This window comes from Pinus tabuliformis, chromosome 9, assembly GCF_031772625.1.
Source record: "Pinus tabuliformis cultivar Carrire ecotype Pingquan chromosome 9, CPIR1, whole genome shotgun sequence".
Classification (NCBI taxonomy): Eukaryota; Viridiplantae; Streptophyta; class Pinopsida; order Pinales; family Pinaceae; genus Pinus; species Pinus tabuliformis.
In genome coordinates, this window is record NC_142307.1 from 526,206,119 (window position 1) to 526,212,872 (window position 6,754).

The following is a 6,754-nucleotide window of genomic DNA, read 5'->3' on the forward strand; positions in this document are numbered from 1 at the left end:
TTTGCAAATATGAAAAACAATTTTGCATTATCCTTTACTCCCTCATGCGCTAGAGAAAAGATTTTATATAAAAACTCATGAATCTTGAGAAAAGAAACAAGGGTGAAAAAAACCAGAAATTGACAATTGGGTTGACTAAGCACAGTTTTGCCAAGAAGAGAAATCTGAAAGGACCAATATGGCATACTCCTTTCTCAATATAAACTAATGTTAGGTATATAAATACTTTTACTGAACTCTAAATACCAACAGTAACATAGCTGCGCTAGTATATAATAAGAATGAAGCAGTTCTGGGTAATTTTAATTAGAACTGCACATAAGTTCCTAATTACAAGTATCAACGATACGCCAGATAAGCAAGCAAACTGAAGTAACAGTTCACAAATAGCAACACACAAAGGATTGGTGGTTGTATAGATAAGAACTAAGAAACTGTTGTAATAGTACAATGAACTCTAGCTCTCATCCAATTTGCCTTAACACAATGAACACATCAGGGTTTACAATCACAAAAGTTAAAAGGAAGCTACAAAGTACAAATAAAAGGGCCACAAGGACGCTGAAATGTGTAATGTACAGTAACAAAATTGTATTGTTCTTTGAATATACAAGGGAAATATGATAGAAAGCAGTTTCTACAGTAGAAACAATCCCAAAAAGTGCTTGGTGTCCTACTTATTTTGTGGGGCATTTTTAAAAAGATAAGAAAACCTAGGTGTAAAGACCTTGAACCTTGATCCAGGCCAGAAGGATGTGCGATGATTTGATGAAATATATTTGATAGAAAACAATTTTTTTTACATATTTTCGCTCTATTATTTTGTTCACAAATCATAACCAATAGACCTTTACATCTTGCCACGATGTTTGGATAGTACAAGAAGCCAATACCGATGCAGGAGTTGTAAGACCCGCAACATGGAAATAGCCATCGCTGAATATACATTTGGGTTGCTCTTAGCATTTGGATGACAGGATTTTCCATGTACCCAGACCACAATAGGGGATCATGGATGACAACAACTTTAACCTAAAGCCCATTTTCCACAAATTGACCGACAAAACTTTACAGTACAATGTACACCTCTATCTATCTAGGAATAAATTTGATATCCTCCCTGCTCGTCCCCAAGGTGCCCAGGGCTCTTTTCTTTTGCTTTTGGTACCAACTGCAATCAGTTACTCTATTATTGTTTTTATTATGCATGACAGGAGGAATGATGATCTCTTCTCTGCTGTGCAGCATGGATAAAACTATAGAGAATTGTGATTGAAAACTAGCAGAATACAGTCGGCAACTGTTGCCATTGTTAATGTGGGTCTGTCTTCCCTTTCTCCCTGCAGTTCACATAATGTCCGACATGAACAAAAATTTCATATAGCAGTGACAGAATGACAAACTTTCCGGTATTTTCAGGGAGAAAAAAGGAGGAGAAAATGATATGGATGAACCATAACATAACACTGTGGCACTCTAGATATATTAAAATAAAAATGGTTGGTCCCAGATACAATACATTAGAAAGCACATATAATGAATAACAATCCTCTGCCTTTGAATTGGTCTCAATTAAGTCGCTTGTCCTTCTTTGTTTCCGATCGTGAAGTAAGGTGAGTGCAGAACCCAGATCCCATCCACCACAATCACACTTGCCACCGAATCTCCACCATTCAATCAGAGGTGAAGGTCCACTTGATTTAATTTTGGGCAAACCATGTATGCCTGCTGGCACTAGAGCTGTTATACTTGCAGTCCTTGACCTGGAGACTGGTCATCAAAAGCATATCCTGCTGAACATGGGGTAGGGCTCATAGCGGAATTATCGCTGCATTCTGACTTGCAAGAGTCATCTTGATCCCGTGAATGTATTGACTTTGAATTATGAAGGCTTTTGTCAAGAAATTTCAGGCCCCAGCCCCTGGCTTTGAAAGTGTCTTTGCCAGTTCCACTGTTCCCAGTTTCTGTCTGGGATCACTATAGCTAGACAAAGTTCCGTATCTGAGATACCCCAAGTACCCCAGTTCTCCACACAAACTGGATTGAAAGAATTCACTGTATTTTTGTTGTGAGGACTGACTCAACCTTACGTCCGACGTTTTGTTCTTGATGGCCTGTTTAGTTGAGGCCACATAGCTTGGGACAAAACTAGTATTGTCGGCAATTGGACTAGAGGATGTTATTGATGTAGAGCATGAATCACCACAGTTTCCGTTTGGAATTCTCGTATGGTCTGACTGATCAGGAACAAGAATTATATTCTCTGCTGAACATGTTTGTCTTGAAGGTCCCTCTTTGATATGTACAATGTTTACAGTGTACACCAAGTAGAACAAATTCAGTTTCCACTACAATTTCTAAGCTACGAAAACTGTTAATCTCACGGCATAATGAACTGGTGACTCTCATGTGTCCCACAAGATCAAGAACATGCTCGTCCTTTGTGGCTACCCATTCGTTCTTGTTTTTTTAAGAAGATTTAAAATTGTCTTATTATCAGGACCAGAATGAAATGTGTACAACCAGTCAAAACCTTCTCTGCCACGGTTGTTGACTTTCCACTTTTTTGCTACAAAAGCCTTTTCAGACTCATTCAAAGAAAAGCTATAATATGGCAATCCATCCTTGCACGAACAGTGAAGAAGACCCTGTGAAATCAAAGAATGAGTAGGTGAAGCTGATGCACTTGGTATGACTGGGCTGTGTCTCTGGTGTAGCAATAGGTAGCCTTTCAGGATCTGGTTCATGTTTCTTGGTAATAGAACTGCCACTTCTTTTTGAGATTGGTGAGAGCAGCTTTCTGAAGACCCCATTTCTAAATCCATATTCAACGAATGTTTGCATGGCATTAATTCCTTATTTAATTTTTTTGATCTGGGCTGAACGTATCCAGGAGATGACCATAGATGATGATTTTTTGAACTAATTTCATGCTGGCTCTTTCTGGGCTCCAAACACTAGTATTTTAATCTAAATAATGCAATGCAGGCACTTCCAAAGATCCATGAGAGCAGTTTCCTGCTAGATATGTTTCAGGATGTTCCCACAAACTTTGTGACCATAATATGCAAAGGAAGATTCTCTAGTTTGTATTGGATGATATGGGCAGCTACTGAAACTGAGACTCTTAGTTTGTATTGGATGATATGTTTGGTTTTTCACATTGCAGCTTGACAGTAGATTCCACTGATTTAAGTGTTACATTAACATGCCTTTTACTACATTGAGGATCAATCCATGAGGCTGAGTTTGGTTCAAGAAATGTTTCCTCAGTCGAAGAAAACTGTTGCCATTGATCATTTGAAATAATGCTCTGAAGCTTGAATTGATGACTCTTTGAAGACATGGTGTTTCGAATATCCATGGAAAGCACATACGAAGTTTCATGAATACACTTATTATGATCTATGCCTACAAGTGATAGGCATTTACCCACTGACACACAAGGCCCTGAACTTTCTCTCTATATAGGAAAATCAAGAACAGAAGAACTCTTAACTATGGAGGCACGATTACCCACATTAATATAGGAACTATCCATATTTGTAACAGAAAAATCATTACAACCATCGTCAATTTGAATGTTTCCATTCTTTTCAAAAGCCTCTGTTAGAGGAGATCCTATATCCATTGAATCTTCTGTTTTCAATATGAGCTGGGAGGCTGCATCATTTCCATCTTGTGCGATATCTGAATTTATCTCTGGAGTGGAATTTTTAGCTAATAATACTTCATTTGCAGCAAGACCTCCAGGACATTCTTCTGTAGAACATAAAAATGTTGGACTAACATCTAGTTCATTAGGTGGCCTGGAATTGTCTTTCTGAGCAGTAACTCCTATCCCTGGAAAATGGCAAGATTCAGGATTTGGGATTTGTACGAGTTGTGGGTGAAATTTCTTTGTATTTTAAAACGGATGCAATTTCATTGATTTTGAGAAATTTCTTTGTATTTTAAAAGAGATGCAATTTCATTGATTTTGCCTACTTCTGAGCATTCTGTCATTACCATCATTCCCTCTGAAACATTTAACTACTCATAAAGTTGAGATTGGTTGTATGACTTGGTTTGAGGATGTGCTGGAAATATTTCTTTGTCATCATGACTTGAGATATCTGTAGATATAGCATGTTTTTGTAAATGCATGGCTGGAAAAGATGACTTGCACATATGATTGCGACTGAAAATGGAAGCATCTATTGAACTCATGGAAGATGGTGGCTCATTCTCCGTCCCAGAAAAAGAGCTAGCTTCAAAGTTCACTCCTACATGAGAAATTTGACAATTCCAAAGTTGACGAGGATGAGGATGTCTCACTTCCAGAGAGTGAGTGAAAGGTCATGTCACCTTCTGTGTCTCCTTCACTGCTACACGACATAAGGAAATTAGACCGGTCCTCATTTCAAAATGCAGATCACTTTCCTGAAATATCTCTCCTGTTTCCGTGCTTTTAGAAGATTCTTGTCCCTTCTCTGTTGTTGTGCTACTTTGACAATTTTCAGAAGATTCTTCACCCATAATATTCTCAGCCACTTTTGGCAGGTTTTGTTTGACAAACACTACAGGTTTCACTTCACATTTTATTTCTTCCATATCCTTGTCCTATTTAACTTTTTCCCAGTTCCTTGATATCATTTTGTCTTGAAGTTATTTTGAAGTACATTGATGAGCAGAAACGTTTGTCACTTCCGAAACATCTTCACCATGCACTTTCTGTGCAGAAATGTTAGGACCCCTTATTTTCAATGGCATATTATCATAAGAACGCTTGAGATGAGAGATACCCAGATTACGTCCTGAAAAGATACAAACTGGTGGTTCTTTTAGTGACATATCCCTAGCCAGATTCTCAACAATAGCTTTCGAAAAGAGACAAATCAAACTGGTGGTTCTTTTAGTGACAGATCCCTAGCCAGTTTCTCAACAATAGCTTTTACCTTTTTCTCAGGAAGACTAATTTGAGTGGCTTCCATCTTTATATGAAACCCTCCTCTTTCTTTTAAATGAATAGAAGATTTTGATATCATTGGGCATGGACTGTTTGTTGCGACAAGTCCCATCATAAGTCGTCAAAATGGTCATAGATTTTGGGTATACTATGCCCACATGATGGATTTTGTTCAATAGAACAATGCCTGACCTGCACAACATAAACCCTGTTTGTTAATAGTATCTGGAGCATTAAAAAACACATTTTCCATCACAATGAACACATAAACCCTCAAAATTGAAAATATCCATGTTTACAAGTAATGGAAAGACTGAATGATAAGGAATAAGTTGAAAGACATGCCAATCATTGGCCATCATAATAGGATTTTTATCGACCAATGAACTATAATACTGTGATAGATGACTTGATAAGTATGGAGTAAATTTGCATGAGGACAACAATTAACACGCAGGAGAGCCAACCATTCAGAGCATAGACAGTTACAACCATGGCATGAGCTTTGCATGAATCTGCACAATCAGAACACAATGTCCTAAGAGCACTAAACAGGTAACACATGCACTCAGCAGTTCACTTACCTGTGTCTGTACCACTTGCAACTTGCATTTCATGCATTAATCTCCACTTCAAATCAGATCCCAATCTCCATTTTATAAGTATAGCGAGGGAAACAATAGCCCTACTTTTTTGCAATTCAAGTTGTATAGTAGGAATGGTCATAGATTTTGGGTATACTATGCCCACATGATGGATTTTGTTCAATAGCACAATGCCTGGCCTGCACAACATAAACCCTGTTTGTTAATAATATCTGGAGCATTAAAAAACACATTTTCCTTCACAATGAAGCAACATATAAACCCTCAAAATTGAAAATATCCATGTTTACAAGTAGTAGAAACACTGAACTGTAAGGAATAAGTTGAAAGACAGTCCAATCATTCTTGGGAGGGCCATCATAACAGCATTTTTATCAACCAATGAACTATAATACTGTGATAGATGACTTCATTAGTATGGAGTAAATTTGCATGACAACAATTGACAAGCAAGAGAGCCAACCATTCAGAGCACAAATAGTTACAACCATGACATGAGCTTTGTAACACCCTCCTCACATATCTACTCAAGTAACTAGCCAACCGGAGTAAACATACGACAAGAGGCTACTATGATTGGATTTGACCTCCTATGTGACCTTAAGGAAGTGGAATCGATGGAACACATCAACCAACCTATCCACATCAGCGACAGAATCCTCAGGAGACATGTCAGCCACTCAGACATCCTGTCCCTGGGTCCCACTAATGTTTTGCACATCTTAAGCCTCAGTCGCTCTCATGCTATAGGCATGAGAGCATCCAGAAACCCATAGTCGCTCTCACAGGCTTGCCTGCTAGCGTCCAAAGACCCAATTTACTAGTTTTGTGCTAGTGACTCCGGGATTTGAGCCACTTTTTCAAGCCTAGAGCCCAAGTCATTGCCCAAAATGGAGTGATAGCTTAAGATCAATCAAAAAGCAAGGAAACAATGATGCAAAAGCAATAAGTTAAAAAATACTTTAATCAGACCCCTACAAGCCATGACAGACATTTCTTCAAACATATCATCAACATGTAACCTACAAGTGTAAACAACAGAATTAAGTGTAAAGATCTCATACTTGTCTGATAATTGCTATGAAACATTGTTCCCTCGTGTCATTTGCTGCATTATCATCTATTAGGCCATAGATACATTATCCATGCATTTACAAGTAAAAACATGCTAAGATCCATACATAGCTGTTGTCATAAAACA

General features: G+C 38.0%; 1 long non-coding RNA gene across 1 annotated transcript; it reads right to left on the reverse strand.

The window, feature by feature from the left end:
* Positions 1-2,707: 2,707 nt before the first annotated feature.
* On the reverse strand, positions 2,708-5,137 carry LOC149149534 (uncharacterized). The gene is made up of 2 exons (XR_016263215.1): positions 4,938-5,137; positions 2,708-4,796 (listed from the first exon to the last, which is right to left on the reverse strand). It is a non-coding gene; the product is annotated as an uncharacterized LOC149149534 (long non-coding RNA).
* Between the last annotated feature and the right edge of the window lie 1,617 nt (positions 5,138-6,754).